This window comes from Chrysemys picta, chromosome 1 (assembly GCF_011386835.1).
Source record: "Chrysemys picta bellii isolate R12L10 chromosome 1, ASM1138683v2, whole genome shotgun sequence".
Taxonomy (NCBI): domain Eukaryota; kingdom Metazoa; phylum Chordata; order Testudines; family Emydidae; genus Chrysemys; species Chrysemys picta.
In genome coordinates this window covers 151,421,209-151,439,613 of record NC_088791.1, presented here as the reverse complement: position 1 = coordinate 151,439,613, position 18,405 = coordinate 151,421,209, and positions in this window count along the sequence as shown.

Sequence of the window (18,405 nt, the reverse complement as noted above, 5' to 3'; positions counted from 1 at the left end):
AAGACCCTTTTTAAGCAATATCGTTGAGGAAGGAGGGAAAGGGAGGGAAGAATGTAGGGAGAAGAAGAGATACTGACTCTACTGAGCTAAACCTCCAGTGCCCCTCCCCCCCCCACAAAAAAAGATGCAGCACATAGTAATTCCAGGATTTTGGGATCTGGGGGCCAGGGAAGGCATTGTGGTCTCCGTGTTTCTCCTGGGGAATGAGTGGGAAGGGAGCAGTCTCTACGTCCTGCGGTGTGTGTGGGGGGGTGCATGGGTAGAGTGCATACCCAAGAAGGGGGTGGGGGTGAGGCTCAGAGCCAAGGCAGCCCCATTGGGGAAGCAGGGCAAATGGGGGTATTGCCGCAGGGGCTGGCTGGGCACATGGCAGCTCCAGGCTGTGGGTGGGTGGGAAATCAGCAGCCAGGTAAAATGCTGCTCATAGCCCACTTCCCTCACCAGCGGGGCAGCGGATCCCCACTGCCCAGTGGGAGCAGGGATCCTCATGCCGGGCTGAGCAGGGATACCTTTCCCTGCTGGCTGCACCAGGCAGGGAGCACAGCAGGCACACAGATGGGGGGGGGCCATGCCTTGCCCCAGCTACTCACCCGTGCAAGGTGGGAGCTGGTGAAGCAGGGGCACTGCCCAGGGACACAGGGGGCGGCGGGGCAGGAGCAGCAACAAGGGGAGCGGCAGAGCCCGGGCTGCTCCTGGGTATGCTCTCGCTGTCCATCCCCAGAGCTGCTGCCGCCACCAATACTGCTACCACTGGGTGAGGTGGCAAGAGAGACTCCAGAGCGGGCGCATGCTGGGTACAGCAAAGAGGGGAGACATAGCCACTTGCTGTCCCCCACTGCCAGCTCTGTGCCGTGATCCCCTCACAGCACCTCCCTGCCCGCCGGCTCAGCCCCACCTGTTCTGGCGTCCCTGCAGACAGCAACCAGTCTTTGGGTGTCCAGTCAGAAACACTGACTGGTGCCCTGTAATGGGGTCAGCACCTACCTCTCATGCATGCCCCCTTTTCTCTGGCCGATATACCTGCAATCACCATCTTTTCAGCAGCAACACTCGCCTCTCACAGGCAGCCCCCTTTGGTTAGCTGGGTGTTAGCCTGCTTTTTGTTTTAGTTCTTATATTAGGGTGGCACCCCCTTCTTATGAGCACCTCCTGGCTGATAGTTCTCTCAATGGGTCTTCAGCGACTCAGCCCCCTGGCTGAGCCACATACACTGCCCCCCCTTCCGGGGTATAAAGTCCCAAGTTCTTATCACAGCTCTGGTATGGGGCTATAGCTCTTAGGCTTCTTCCCAGTGGCACTACCATTTTCAATCACCCAGCCAGGACCCATCCCAGTACCCACAGCTGGTAGTGTTTCAGCAGGCCTTCCTGGGTTCAGTCTTCAACCAGACCAGCGGGGTCCATCTCAGTACCTTCGCTGGCCTGGCCAGGTTCTATGCTCAGTCCCCCTGGACTTCAACCTGCCTGCACTGACCTTCCACTGGTTCTGCTGCTCTTCCCACCAGCCAGGCACCTGGTCTTCAGCAGCCTTCCCTCAGCTTCAGTCTTGTCTGCAATGAGAGCTCCACAGTGAGCTGTCTGTGGTACTGCTGTTGCCCTTTCAGCCAGCCAGTCACCCAGTCTTCACTCCTCAAGCTCCACCCAGCAACTGAACTTCTCTGCTTTGCTGCTTGTCTTGTATAGGGCCCTTCTGGCCCCAGATTGGTTGCTCCAGCAGCTCCTCTGATTGGCCGCTCTTCTGCAGCCACTCTACGCTGTTTGAGGACTTCTCTCTGCTCTCATCTGGAGCAGGGTGATGCAGAGACAAGATCTCCTGCAAGGGGCCTCCAGACCTAGTCCACCCTGCCATATGCCCTTTTCAATTGGACTTTCTGGTTGAAAACTGGTCACCTGGCAAGCCTAGTGCTGCAGGACTCTCAGCCTGCTGGAGATACAGTCCTGACTTCTTAAGCTCCCTGTAGCAACTGATGACCTCTGGCACAGCAGCTTCTTTTATATAAACCTGCTGGGCCCTGATTGGTTGATCCCTGCAACTCTTCCCAGATTGGCTGCGCCCAACACAGACTCTCTAGGCTTCTTGGAGGACTCACCTCCACTGCTCATTTTACACCTGTGTGGGGTAGACCCTCCATCACAGGCATGATCATCTGCCAATATTCTCCATTTATTAATGTGCCAATCCAAAGACCTCTGAGCACCACATGGTGTTGAAACAACAAGGATGGAGAGGAAGTATTGAGGGAGATGAACTTACAAGGGAGTGCATAAAACTTCGAGTGAGTATCTGGGAAAACACCTCATTCTGGTAAGTCTCCTCCATGCAGCTCCCTCAATATTGGAGAAAATGAGTTCGGTGGTGAGGACTAACAGAGGTTAATCAGGAGTGAAGACTGCTCGTTTAAAGCACAGGACTATGTCAGAGGAACTGAGTTTATTTGCAGTGCAAACTCTGTCAAGCAAGGAAATCACAAATTTAGGCAACATTCATGCCCAACGTTTTCCAGAAGGGAAAACTGAGGCACATAACTGTGAAAAGACTTGCCCAAGGTCATATACAGGAGGACTCTCTTGATTCTCAATACTCTGCCTTAATCACAAAATTACACCAACTCACACACTATCACTGCACACATCTATACGTTATGTGTATGCATAGTTGTTACACATTCCACTAAGGCTGCTTGCATGGGCTGCTCTGCTGCTTTTGGTGTTGTAGAGAAGACAAGTCTCCACTACAGGTACTACAGCTCAAAACCCTAGTTTAAGCAGGATACATGCATACACGTTGCTGAGTGTGCACACAGCCAATGCACACAAATACACTGTCATCTGCATACAGCCTAATACTCACACATGTGCATACAGCCAGCATCTGCAGATGAGCACATATATAAACACACATGCACAGATACACAGGTGTGCATATGTCATGTATATGGACATAAGCACTGGTGCATATGTAGAGGGCCAGATTTACAGATGGTACCAATCAGTTTAGCGCCTACTCAACATGGCCATAAGGCATGCACAGAGTCCCACATATACACAGGCATATGTACTGGACACACATTCATAAGCACTGGGATGCTGCGCTACAGCTGCCAGTTTGGCCACCTCACAGCTCAGGTTTCAATCCATCATGTTCCGGTCAACAGGAACTTCTGGTTCATTTACAAGGTATTGATGGAAAGGCTGCAAGTGGCGGAGTGTGATACAGCAGAGCCCTGTTGAACCAATTAGGGTTAACACATTTCTGGTTAATGAGAGGTGCCGGTCATGATTGTAAATTAATATTTTCCAGTGGCTACCCATGTACTCAAGTGTCAGTATTGATCAGACTTACCTCTGCCCGGTTAATGCTGATGGATTCAACAGTACCATACGCCTGCTCATCTGTTAGCCAATCAAGATAAGCCCTGGACTTTTCCTAAGAGCTATATTTATTGTCATCGGGAATATTGATATATCTCAGTGCTAAACATCAGCCAACACTCTCAGAGGATGTGATACTGCTCTGGAAATCATCCCAGACTGGATGACCCACAGCGTGGAGCACAGTTGCTCATTTTCCCCCTCACTGGCTATCTTTGGGTAAGGGGAAGCAAAGGATCCTCCTTCTTTTGAAACTCGGGGCAATTTTACTGGGACCTCCATATGTCCCCTGCATCAGACCAGCACAGGGTCAGATGAACAGAAATCTCCATTTAGTTGCTTGCTGCAAATTTCATTACACAGTACGGATGAGCTGAAGCTGCAAAACTGGGAGCAGCATTTTGACCCTAACCCTCCTCTCTCCAAAATGAACCATTTGGAACTCTGAGAGCCAGAGGTTCAGCTGAATTTAAGCCTCCAGTCGCATGGGGGTGTGGCACACCAGGGGCTCTGGACGTGTGGGGGAATGGCCTGCAAGAGGCACAGAGCAGGAATGAACTGGCACTTTGGGCTTCTAATATAGTTCTCTATGCTGCTAGCCTGACTCTCTGAGTGGTAGTCTGGTGTGTGGACACTGCGCCTTGTGGACAGGATGTGGCAGTGGCTGTCAGTAAGAGAATATTATGCTCCAAGTCAAATGTTCACTTTCTCTGTGTCAGAAATGCACATACTTCCACCTCCAGCACAGGGAAACTGCATAAAGACTAAAATCTCAACACTGCCCACAAAAGCCCATTCTAAGCTGAAATGTAACCACATAACAGGTTGGCGCAGAGGAAAGCATTTTGCCTCTAAGGCCAGAGTCCTCCCTTGCCATTAGCAGACACAACTCCCATCGATTTCAGTTGGAATTGCACCTGTAGTGCAAGAAGCTGAACTGCAAAAAAGAGGGTGAGAGGTTTCAGGTGGGGTCTGGTTTGGTGTGACACCAGGGGCTCAGAAGTGAAAGCTGGTGGTCAGGCTGCTACTGGCCAAACACAGGCCCCTCTGCGTGTAGCACTGGCTCTGTGCATGCTCAGTAAAAATCTCTTTCCTACAACTCGGCCTGCCTGCTGCACTTCCTTAGGTAAAGGCTGAATTTGGTTCTAGGCAACTGGTCTGCGTCAGAAGTTATCAGCAAAAGACTAATAAGTGGTGGCCTGACTCATGTTTCTAGTGGACAAAACAACAACAACAACTCCTCACTGCCATGATTGTACCTTACTAGCCTCTATAGTATCGGTCTCAACACACGGACCAAGGTCTGAATGGACCCTGGAGTCTGAACTCCACCATGACACCATAGAGGTGCGGCTTCCAGATAGGATCGCCACACACTCTTGTTTGGCAGCATGGGGAAGCCTGCACTGCTGCTGCCACCTGTGTCAAGTTCGTCCTTTGGATAAGTGAAGGACACCTGTCTCCAGAGCTCTTAACCTGACAATTGTCAACATTCGCTAAATTAAAAAATAACCACTTGACAACAGACATTATTAAATGGCATGTCTCCTTGCCCGCAGTAATAGCCACGGTTTAACAGCCACAGATATGTTGCTGTTGTCTTTTTTAATTTGATTTAAGTAAAAAATAAAATGCAAAGCCATTTGGCCTCATGCCACCCAACGCAGGATTGCAGAGCAAGCGTGAATTATAGGGCAATATTTCACAACATGTCGTGTCTTATTACTTAACTAATAACAATATTTACCCAGGGTTTTCCCCAAGCATCTGAGACAGGTTTAAAAGAAATCTTGATTAAAGAATGACAGCCAAAGTATTGGCTATTAAATATAAATAAGAGTAATATGAAGAGAGCGGAAGAGTTTACTGTTGTATACTGGTAGTTTGCAGTAAATCAGTATGATGTGCAACTTCTTTCTCTACTGTCCTCCCCATCGCTAGCTCTTCAGACTCCAGCCAACACAGAACGTTGCCTGCCTTCTCACATGGACGAAGAAGTGCAGCTGTAGTGAACTGTGGCTTCTCATTGACAGATGTAATAGTCAGCAGTAGGAACTGAAACTGATCTTTGAGACAATAATTGTTAGCTAGGAATAATTAGCGAGCTTTTACCCTTGCTGGGACTAATCACTAGGGAAACATGATCATACATCCCATTGTATTACAACCCCGTCCACTAAGAATTCACCGAGTCCCCATTTATTTTAGGATCCAGCTCAAAATGGCCTGTATTGTGGCAGGGACTATTCAGGGTTTGTAAAGCACTGTTAAGTGCTAAATTCATCAGAATGCTGCTGTCCAGCAGCCAGGGACCTTGCAGCCCCGCACGCCTGCAACTTCTTTTGACAGCTGTCCCTTCCAATAATTTTCAAAGCACACTGGCCACTCTGTACAGACCCCAGCACAAGCAGCTGGGCCAGAATTCTCTTTCAGAAGAATGTGCCCCTCCCATCAAGATCTATAAGCACACATGTAAATTAATATAAAAGTATTAAATTAAGTTTAGGTATGTGCAAAATATCAGGAAATGTGTGATAAAATTGTGAGAGTTGGCGTCTTGGGGGTCTACTCACCACTGGAGCACCTCCTCCTGGTTGGGATTAGCTCCTTCCAGGAGTGATGCCCCCTGCTGCCACTGGTTCACACACCCTGGTGCCTCTCTCTTTATGACTCAGGGTGCTGTCTCTTCATGGTTTGGCCCTCCAGCCAGGTCACTGTATGTTTTCCCATTTGTGGGTATCAAAGTCTCCACATACAAACTGTCAGAGGCAGTCTTCCTATTCACTGCCCAGACTGTGCCACTTCCCTAGTGGCTGGTAGGGCCCACCTTCTACTCCAGGTTCCAGTCCAGGAACCCAATGTCTAGCAATTATGGTCTTCTTGTTCCCAGACCCTGTTGTTATTTCTCTGGACTCCTTCCTACATCATCTGGTTCCCTTGTCTCTGGATTTACTAGCCCAAATTTCCCCTCCCAAGGAGTAACTGCAAATTACTTTCCTTACAGCCCCTTTCTGCTGCCAACTTCCTGGCTTTATACCAGCCCTGTCTGATCCTTCTCAGCTGGGCTCCATCATCAATCAGCCTTCCAATCCCTGGCTGTCTGCCATGTGCAGCCTATCACTTAAGTAACCTAACCTGGTCTGTTTTGTGTGGGGTGGAGACCCTGTTACAGTTGGCAATTGTCATGTTAACTCTCTGAGCAGGCCCACTGTGAACTACACTTTTCTAGATGACTGAGCAGAAGAAACAAGTTTAAAACAGATACAAGGAAATATTTGTACACAATGTATAGGTAACTTGTGGAACTCATTGCCACAAGATATCAATGAGGCCAAGGGCTTAGAAGGATTAAAAAAATTAGGTGTTTATATTAATAGTAAGAACATCAATAGGTTAGACAGGATAAACATTTGGAAAAGGATATAAACTCTTATGCATCAGAGCATCAATCAACCAGTAACTACCTGGGGTGAGGAAGAAATGCCCTCTTTGATAGATCATTTCAAAATGCTTCATTCTGAGCATTTTCCCCCTTCCTCTGAAGCATCTGGTACTGGTTATGGTTGGAGACAGACTGCTGGGCTAGACAGGTCCTCAGTCTTACAGTCTAACTCAGGAACATGGGTTGTGTGCTCATCCATTTATACAAATACTGTGACTTCCGCCCAGCCAACCTGCCTTCTGAAAATTTCCTAAATATTATTAAAGGTAAAAACTAGAAACTTCACAAAGCAAAGGGTATAAATCAAAGAGCGTAAATGGTGCAAAGTAAAATTAGAGTTTTAAATCGGCTCAGTTTAAGCCACTATTGGCATAGTCCCTTTAAAGTGATCGAGGAGCGAGTTCTACCCGCTGACTCACCAGTATCTGCAGCACCAATTTGCTTCTTGAAGGTCTCCCATCAACAAACCAAACAGCCCCAAATGTCCTTAACTTATAAAAGGAACTAAGATCACAACCCAAGCTGATACGTATGCAAGCCAGCATTGAGGACTGTAAATCACGTCAATTATATAGCCTTACATTATCTGATTAATGGGCCAAATCCTGCAGTCCTTACTCAGGCAAAACTCCACTAAGCTCCAGGAGAGTTTTGAATGAATAAAGGCTTCAGGATTTGGTCCAATGGCTGTAATATTGGAGCAGGTTCCAGTTTCCCATCAGGAACATCCTCTGAAGAGGGCTTATGGCCCTGGCTGCCCCGAGGAGCCCTTGACATCACACCAGCAGTCAATCATCTGGTGGATTCCAGAAGCAAGCATGACTGCTGCATATGGTGACTGGGGAGCTGAGCTGAGGCAATGCAACATTCACCCTCTTCAAATGGGACTCTCTCATATTCCCTAAAGAGCTGGACTTTCCATCTGTCCAGAACTCAGCTTGCAGGATTCCCCCAGTCCTGCCCCTTCCTGGGTGGTTCCATGGCATTTCTCAGCTGTGTGGAAAACACTTCCATGTCGGAAAGGAGCATTTGTGCATATATGTTTATAATGGTGGAGGAAACATGGGGAGGTTTCCTGCAATTTTTACCTTTGCAGATTGTGTGCAACCAGTGTGCTAGAGCTAGATATTGCTAGAGCTAGATATTGCTAGCAGGTGACAGTAAGATGAGGGGACAAACGGAGGCTCAGTCTGCCAGCCAGGTCTCCTCACCAACAAGGAGATGCAGAGCATAAATCGTAGAGTGTAACACATGCTTGCCCTGGCTAGGTAAGCAAGGAAGCAGTTGCACCAGGGCCCTACTTCCTTTTGGATCATTAGCTGATAGGCCAGGTGATTTGAAGACTCTCAGTTCTTTAAATTGGTCATTTCATCACAGCTACTTCTCTGAGCCTGCCTGCATCCACGCCAGGCTGCACTGTATCTTGTCTGCGCTTTCCCAGTTCCACTCTATACAACAGCACCCTGCCTCAGACCCTCTGCATTCAATCTAGCTTTCCCCACACCCTGTCCATGCTCTGTATCACACCCATAAAGCCCCACCCTACCTCCTCCACATCCTCCCATCTCTCACTCCAAGCTCCTCTGTTCCCCTTACAAGTTGCCCTTTCTTCACACTGAGAACACCTGCTGCTGCTCTCACACACGCCAGCCTAGAATATCCGCAGGCCTGCCAGTTCTCTTTGGAATTAGACTCCCTGGCCATTCAAAGCAAGTCTCTTATTAACTCTGCCAGCTGTTTCATCACCCAGACTCTCTGCATGCCAACTACAAAGGCCTTTGTTCTTCTGGATATTCCTCCCAACTGGTTCTAAGTAGGTGGCTTATCACCCAGCTGCAGATTTCACCATTGTGAATTCTCTCTCCTCTCTCATCCCTCTGTACTCCAGAGAAAGAGCCTCCCTCCTTCTCCATCTGCCCCCTACCATTCCTCTGTAATTTTTTTTGGCTCTGTATCATCCTTCTAGACCTAACCCCTTTTACTGGACTTTTTCTGTCTCTCTGTGTTGTTCAACAAGTTGTCCCAGAGCTATAAGAAGGGAAGAAATGGCCTATAGATGGCAGAGCACACTGGTGTGGGTTAACTTGCAACAGGCTGGTCGATTCAGTCTTGATGCACAAGCATGTGTGCGGCATGCACTTGTATGTGTGTGTGAGTGAGTGAGAGCACTGGCTTATACATGTGCATGGATCTCTAACCTTTGCAGTTATGGGAGATGTCATCAGCTGGGAGCCTGATCCATAGGAAAGAATTAGGGCAAGAAGCACCCAAATTACAACTCCCGTCAGGCTCCACAGCACCACAGGCAAATGCAGTTTAGTGTCAAACTGTCTTGAAATGAAATGTTTTGAACTTGCCAAATTGAATTTTTTGGGAACATCTTGTGTGAAAAATTGGACTATTTTGACTCTACATCCTGATTTGGGTGGAAAGTAATGTCAAAATACCAGACAGAAATTCCGGTCTTCTAGTGTTCTGGTTTCCAGCCTCTTCCCTTCTCCCTCTTTGCTGCTCGACTTCCTCTCAGTGGGAAAGCATAACATGCGTGAGGATGGGCATAAATCATGGAGAATCAGCTCCGTAAGGGTTCTCTTCTTCCTCTTTGGGAGCCTAGCACGATTCAGTGCAGCTCAGGAATGAAATGGAGATAGAAGTGCCCACAGGGAAGAGGGAAACCCTCTGGTGACAGAGCCCTGAGGCAGAGGCAGCTGCAGAGAACAGCGAGGACAGCTAAGTGGAGCTTTGGTCTCAGTGGAAGAGACAACAGGGCTGTCGGGGTGGAAAACCACATAACCTACTCAGGAGAGCCCCAGTTGAAAGAGCAGCATTGGTGGTGGGGTATGGGAAGGGAAGCAGAGAGCTCGGGCCCAGCAGTCAGAACATCGGCTACAGAGGGACAGATGATCCATTCAGAAGAACCCTGGTTTCAGTGGGAGAAGGAAATCAGGTCAATCCTGTCTCTGACTTAAGTGGTTGGAGCAGAAGCCACCGAGATGGGGCAGTAGGAGGATCTCGAAGTGAAAACAGGCCCCCTGGGGAAAAGAGAGCGGTGTGGCTTCTGGTGAACTGCTCGGGAAAGCCCTATCCTGGGAGGAGGTTCACTCCTGCCCATCCCCATCTGACTGATTTTCTTTCCTGAGTAGAGTGCATGCAATTCTCTCTAACCCAGCATGTTTGCCTCCATGCCAGAAAGCTGTCAGTGATTGTCTTAGTCTTGTGAGCAACATAGCAGGAGAGCTTGTCCCAGCAGGAAGTGATAGCATCTGGCATTGAGAGAAGGCAGCATGGGTGTATTAGACAGCTCAGACAGCTGGGATTCAGTGGGCTCTTGGGTGATGGAGAAGAAGGATCTCTAGGCTTCAGTCATCACCACAAGAAGCATTCCTTCAAATTCTGTATGCTGCAGTTGATCAGACCTCTCCATTTACACTGTAGCCTTCCACCTCCAGCTAGTCCATGGTGAGTGACAATAGGGGTCATTTGGGGACTGGGTGTCAATTATTGTAGGCAATGAGTCACAGTGCTTTACCAGATCATTGACCACCCTAGACCTAGAGAGGAGAGTTTTTTCAGCTGGGGTGTTTTGGAAGTTTACAGGACTTTCTCGGGGGCAGGATCATATGGGCTGTTCAGTTTCTTGGTGGAAAGACCTGATGTCTCTTTGGAAGAGCTGGTGGTGGCTGGGCCAAGAAGCAGACAAGATGCTAATGTTCCTGATGCCCTCTCCTGAACTGAAGATCAGTGCCAATATGAGCCCAGCTTAATATTCAGGACTGCTGACTGCTTGGGCAAGTCCTAAAGTTGCCATGGTGGAGGTTAGATCATGGAGCAGCTTATTGGTGGTGGTATCTACATTATAATTGAAGTAATCCATATTTTAAGCTTAGGGCACTCCCATAGCAGGCTCAAGACTAATGCCATCAGCTAACCCAGGAAGCTAGTAGGACTGCATGGAAAACTGTACGCCACTCATATTCCCATGCTGGAGGTGTCCCAGGACTGGCAAGACAGGTGGATTCACTCAAATGATTGGGATTTTGAGTTTCATTTTCATTGTGACTTCAGGATGGGAGTTTGATCTTGGGGCTTCCAGGTCCATTTGAGTTGCACAAAAGGTTCCATCACCAAGATGCCAAGCACCAAACAGAAATAACTAGTTCTGTGTTTATAGTACATTATTTGTATAGTACTAGATCATGTTTTGAGGAACAGGTCAGCAAGATCCATACTCGAACATTCCCTTGGTTTTGACAAGTTCACCATTCCCTCGTTCAGCTTTTCAAAACTTGTTTTGGTTAGGACTGTAGGAAAAAGTCTGAAAACCTTAAGTAAGTTCAGAGCAGAAGATATCTGCCAACAACTGGATATGGCAGTTGTTATACAACAAATATGGCTCCTTAGCTTTCTCACTTAAAGAATATCCACAGTTACGAGAGACAAATATTTAGATATTTTGAACAATAGTATGTTAAGGAAAGCCTCTACCATTCTCCCATTTCTAAACCATGGAGGTGACCTATTTGGAAGGGAAGAATGCTGGTATGGAGAGACATAATCATCTTTGTCCATAAAAGTCTGGCCAGATTGAAGACTTACCACTTTACTTATTGTCTTGTAACCTGTACTGTCTGTGACCCTAAGAGCTCCTCAGTGCCCATTGGCAAAGGGTTCCCTACCATGTAACAACAACTCTTGTTAGGCCTGACAAACTGACTATCCCTCACACATTGCTGTTATGATATTTATCTATAATCATGTGAGAGATCTAATGAAAGTTGGTGATGCACTGGTCATTGTGAAATGTACGTATTAACACTGTATGAGGAATTATGGATACTTATTATGCTTTAAAGTCTGTAACCAAACAAATGGAAAAACAAATTGTCTTCCAGACAAGTGGAGGGTAGTTAGAATAATAGAATCATAGAATATCAGGGTTGGAAGGGACCTCAGGGGGTCATCTAGTCCAACCCCCTGCTCAAAGCAGGACCAATCCCCAACTAAATCATCCCAGCCAGGGCTTTGTCAAGCCTGTCCTTAAAAACCTCTAAGGAAGGAGATTCCATCACCTCCCTAGGTAATCCATTCCAGTGCTTCACCACCCACCTAGTGAAAAAGTTTTTCCTAATATCCAACCTAAACCTCCCCCTCTGTGTCTGTCTCTCTGTATCTAGTGTAAATTGAGCATGGTGATGTTAGAAACAAGGGGTAGTTCCTTTCCATCTGTCATAACTATAAAGGGAAGGGGGTAACAGCTGTCCTGTGTACAGTACTATAAAATCCCTCCTGGCCAGAGACTCCAAAATCCTTTTCCCTGTAAAGGGTTAAGAAGCTCAGGTAACCTGGCTGGCATCTGACCCAAAGGACCAATAAGGGGACAAGATACTTTCAAATGTTTGGGGGGGGGAGGCTTTTGTTTGTGCTCTTTGTTTGGAAGTTCGTTCGCTCTTGGGACTGAGAGGGACCAGACATCAATCCAGGTTCTCCACATCTTTCTAAACAAGTCTCTCCTATTTCAAACTTGTAAGTAAATAGCCAGGCAAGGCGTCTTAGTTTTACTTTGTTTTCTCAACTTTTACTTTGTTTGCTGTACTTTGAACCTTTTTCTTTAATTAAAAGCCTTCTTTTTAAGAACCTGATTGGTTTTTCCTTGTTTTTAGATCCAAGGGGGTTGGATTTGTATTCACCAGGAGTTGGTGGGAGGAAGGAGGGGAATGGTTAATTTCTCCTTGTTTTAGATCCAAGGGGATTGGATCTATATTCACCAGGAAATTGGTGAAAGGTTTCTCAAGGCTTCCCAGGGAAGGGAACTAGCCTTGGGATGGTGGCAGCGGACCAAAGCTAAACTGGTAGTTAAGCTTAGAAGTTTTCATGCAGGCCCCTACATTTGTACCCTAAAGTTCAAAGTGGGGATACAGCCTTGACAGCATCTGAGGTAAATACCAAATACCAGGAGCATGAAGAAACACCGTGGGTCATCCTGACTCTTCAGACAAAGACAGTAAAACTTTGGGAAATATAAGGAGAAACAAAGGGGCCTCTTGTTACCCATCACTGAGGGGAAAAAGAGATCAGTGCTGTTTGCATTCATGAATGGTGGATCCCCAGCCATGTGGGCTGGTGATGCTAAGGAGAGGCTGCAGGTGAGAAAACTGCCTTAAGACAAAGATTGTAGCCTGTTGAGTTTTAATGACTACAAAGCGTGATTAGACTTTTGGTTGTGGTTTTTTGTAACTATTTTCTGTGTCTATTATCTCTGCTTAGTATCACTGAAATCTCTGTTCTTTATTAATAAACTTAGGCCTTGGCTACACTTGCAAGTTACAGCGCTTTAAAGCCTCCCCCAGCGCTGTAACTCACTCCCCGTCCACACTGGCAGGGCACTTACAGCGCTGTATCTCCCTGGGTACACCGCTGCAGGTACTCCACATCTCCGAGAGGAATAACAGCTGCAGCGGAGTGGCTACGACTCACGGGTGTGAGTGTAAACGCTTGCAGCGCTGTACTAATCACCTTGTCAAGTGACCAATCCTCTCCATTGTTGTGACCAGCTGCAGGAATGCGGAAGTGCCGGTTTCAAAGCTCTTACCACAGAGAAAAGCAAACAGCTTGCAGCTTGCTTTGAGTGAGTAAATGAATGAGCAGGGGGCCGGGAGTTTGGAACTTGCAAAATAGAGAGCTGACATGCTCCAAAAAGCACTCTCTCTCCCCCCACACTCCCTGTCACAATCCAGCCCACCCACCCCCGGTTTTGAAAAGCACGTTGCAGCCACATGAATGCTGGGATAGCTGCCCATAATGCACCGCTCCCAACACAGCTGCAAATGTTGCAAGTGTGGCCACACCACTGCACTGGCAACTGTCAGTGCTTTTCCCTACTCAGCTGTACGAAGACAGGTTTAACTTACAGCGCTGTACAGCTGCAAGTGTAGCCAAGGCCTTAGTCTTGTTTTATTATAAATTCATTTTGGTGCTGATACTAGATAATGTTTTTACCCCTCAGCCATAAGGCCGAGAAGTGAGGTGTGCACCTTCAGCTGAGCCAGCAGGCAGGCGCACATTCTGTCTCTCTGGAGACAGTGGACTTAGTAATTTCTGTGAATGTCCTGTGACAGGGGCTGGGTACTGCAGAGGAACATTCTTCCAGGGTGTTCAGGAGCTGGGGGCAACATGTGTTACACCCACAAGGCAAAATAAGGGCTGGCAGAGTCCTAAGGAGTTTACTTGGCTGGCTAACAGACTGGGGTGGCAGGGAGCTGTCACACTGTTTAGAACCAACAAAGCCCTCTTTTGCTAAGGCAGAAAGGTAACAAGTCCACCCATAATTCTGGACACCCCGAGAAAGCATCACACAACCATTTCTTTCCTGCATGGCAATTTCCATTCCTGGCCCCGATGCTTTTACTGCCTTGTCTCAGAAATTAAAATACTTGCTATGTAGTCAAAATGTTTTAGTTATTCAGGCTACCACCTTATTTGCCTTGTTGGCCATAAAAATAAAAAAAAGAGTATGTGTGAGAGAGGCTACTTTTCACCTAAATAAAATAACGTACTCATAATATTTTTTTAAATCTTATTTTTGTCTATTGTTTTAGCGGTGGTGTAATAAGTTTTAGGAAAGGTTAAGCTTGTGTTTTAATTTGTTTCTAACATTTGTATCTGTTTTTTGAGTTGTGTCGATTTAAAAATTGTATGTATTTACTGCACAATGGCTAGGATGCTATATTAATAAACTTCAGACTCTGGTTAGTACATGAGTGTCCCTGCCTCTGCACTTCTGGGTCCCAGCTAGGACCAGAAGCAGAAGCATCACATAGAAACCCTCTTAATGACTCCCGGAAGACTTGTGAGAAAGCCTGCTCCTCTGAGTAGTCCCACTCCACTTTGACAGACTCAAGAGATTTGGATAAGCATTCCTTCTGGATCCCTAGCACCCTGAGATGTTGGCTCATCACTAGGGGAGAAATTTGTTCTCTACTAAGGAATGGATGTAAGCAGGAATCCTTCTAGCTCTTCCCAAATCTAGGTTCTCCCTCCTCGCATATAAACTGCATTTCAGTGTCCCTTCCGTACTCTTCCAAAAGAGTACATTAAATCCTTACCAAGATTCTGAGCCCTCTTGCACAAGTTCCAACAGCTTAGTGTAAACTCTGGTGATCCAGGCAAGGGTGATGGGTGCTATCACAAGAGGTCGCCCTGCGATCATTCGCGTTTACTTTAGAATGACAAAACCCTGCTCTCTTTTCCAACCCCTCTTTTTTTTCCCCAAATGATTTTGAAATGTTTTATTTCAATTTTGACCCTTTTTATTATGTTTTTAACAACATGCTTATGTTTCCAAATGAAAAATCTTTTCAAACCAAAAAACCACAATTATTCATTTTGACAATGTTGCACAGTTTTTTCCAAAAAAATTTACTGAAAAATTCATAAAAACCAAATCAAAACAAAAACCTTTCTGCCAACAGTTGTGGTTTCTACAAATTGGCAGTTTCTGATAAAAAACAAACAAACATTTTGTCAGAAAATTCCCAACCCAGGTCTAATATTTAGCTACTTTACTCTTTCCTGGGTCATTATCACATTCCCTTTTGGTGTATTCAGTATTCTGTCACCTTCTGGAACCCTTCTGGGAGAGAGGTTGCCCAGGACTGTATGAGGTGCAGTTTCACTAATACCAGACAACAGGGTTCTCTCTTCTCTGGTCTAGGACTTGCTACTTCTGCCAATGCAGCTTATGCAATTTCAAATGATATCCACTTGAATTATAATTGCAATTATATCAATTGACTTTACACTGCAGTTGTGGACATCATTACATTCCACCCGTACCAAAGACAAACTTGTCTCCAGGGTAAGTAAATGTAGCAAACAGAATAAGACAAATGCAAATAACCAAAGAAGAGTGGTGTGTAAGTTGGAGATGGGGCTGCGGGATGGGGAGGATTGAGTAGATGGGCTTGTTCAGCAGTGAAACAAAAGTATTTCACCAAGCAGAATTTTTATCCAAGTCTTAATTAATGAGCCTTAGATGCCCATCTGCACTTCAAGAAGCACCATCTCAGGGGACCCATTTACAACATCACTCCATCTGGTACTGTAGATGGGACCTTAGCCATGTTTCTGACCATGCCAAAGCCATCTCCAAGGTTACTGCCTGATTTGGGGACACAGTTAATACTGCTAGGTCCCATCTATACTATCAGACTGAACTGTGCTGCAACTGGCTTCCCTGATACAGTGCTGTTTGCATTGCAGACAGAGCCTTAGTGCAACTATGTTACGAGGAACAAAACAAAATCTGTTTTTTTAAACAAAGCAGCAAAGCCAAACCAAGCTGTCCAACCACTGTTGTGAAGTTCTCTCCTCCAAGACCTGCCTCTTCTCTGACTATTAGGTAATGGCTGGAATAGCAGTACTCAAGTCCAGTCTGAGAACCTAAATAGGCCCTTAGTTGCCAGCCCTGCCTCATTAAACCACCTTAACCCCCTGTGTGAGATCTCAGCAGGAGTTTACTCCCTGCTTGCTGGAAAGCAAGTAAGGTCTTTGGCCTAGATCCGCCAAGGTATTTAGGTGCTTAACTCCCATTGGTAAGAATCTAAATACCTTGGAAGATCTGAGCATTTGAGCTTTGTTGCAGCATGCCCCACACTTTTTAGTGCCACTTATCTGGGATAATGTGAATGACTCATACATAGCTCTGTCACCTGTGAGTAACAGGATCATCCTAAACATAGAGCAATTAGATCATTAGAGCATTCCACACCATCATCACATATTCCATTAGAGCAGTCCACACTATCCACTGAAATCCACAGGAGTCTTACCATTATTACCATTAGCAGGATAATCTGTCTTCTGTATTACATCCTTGGGACCTATTCTCCCTTTCATAGAACACAAGAACAGAACTGAATCGCTGATTATCAAAACATAACCCAATTGGCTAACACAAAAGTGTGAGACCTCCAGTAGTTTTGCATTATTGCTTTCCTAGCTAGTGAATAGATTTTGGAGCTTGAAGTTGACTTGATAGCCATTAGCTGAGACAGTCACATGAGCCTCTGTGACTTATATCAGAGAATCCTCAGCTCAAGGTAAGTGATACGTCAGCACATTTCAAGGAAAAGGACTCCCCTTTGAGACATATAAACTTATTTCATTTCATTGATTGATTTTTTTTACTTTTTAGATTTATAAAATGTGCCCTTTCCCCAGGCACATTTGCATAGTTGAATAAAAAAACATATAAATCTTCCTCTTTTCAGAGACAGAAAGCCATGTATAATCCCTACTTTGCCCTTCTTAAGTAACTATTTGAGCAAAAAGATGGATCTTGCACCATGCCCTATAGACATCAGTAAACTCTGACTTTGTTGGATCAGCTGAGGAGGCCAATTCTAGAGCTCTCTCGTGAAAACACAGCCTTGGTGTTTCCCTTTAGGGTTGGTGGGCTCAAACAAGTACCCAAGCTGAAGAAAACTCTGAAGGCACATTATGTGGACAAAGCAGTATCTCTGATACTCAGACTCAGCATCAAACATTTTAGGGCTCTGTATATCAGAGATCATATAATGATTTCCCTGATACCACACACTAATAAAGTTGTGCTTGACATAGACCAGGATCACATGAATCAAATTGTAGAAGCAGAATAATCACCACAACAAACAGGTTTCTGAAAGGGATGAGGCACATATGATCAAATGATCCATCACATCATTGAAAAATGCAAGGAGTACAATCATCCATTGATCATGTGTTTCATTGACTGCTCAAAGGTGTTTGATACTGAACATCACTCTGAGAAGTTAGAGAGCTAAGAGGGAAAATGGTCCAGGGGTGGATTTTTGTCTTCTAAAGTAGTCCAGAGGGTGAAAGCTGTGGATACAAGGTGAAAACTAATACTACAGTTCAAAGTGGTCACCTGGCATTGCCACAGAATTCAATAGAAGGCCAGTGCAATGGTTGAAGAATTGGTGTATTTGTACCATTTTACACGTGTACATAATTAAAAATGCAGCACCCTTTAACTCATTAAAATTTTATGAGGGCTTATTGGTGCAGCCTTATTTATTTAAATGTTTTTAATCGAATAGAGTAAGTTTAGGCCTTAATACCGGCTGCCATAATTACAAATGTAATGGTAAACAGGTGTATTTTATAGAAGAAAAATGTAGTTAATTTAAATTTTAAAAAATCCAATTTAATTTTAAACAATCTGATCTTTTATTCTTTTTAAATAATCTGGTTTCATCCCCGCTGGTTGCAATCCTCTCGACTTCAGTGAAATTGCAGGTGAATAAATGAGGGCACCATTTGGCACATCAGGCCAAATTCTGCCCTTTGTTATAACGTGCTGCTCCTATTGACTTCTTTGGGAGCTGCTTCCATGTTACAAAGAAAAAGACTTTGGACTGTTGCCTCTGAAATCCCTTGAGGACATGTGTGAATTGGTCGTGTATATTCTCTCTTGCTCAGAGGTCTCATTGTTAATATGCAGTAAATATTTGCTTGCCTCTTGTTGGGTGCAACGTATAACTGTGTCTGGCTGTGGAACTGACGTTCCCCAGAGGAGTCTGAAATGCATTT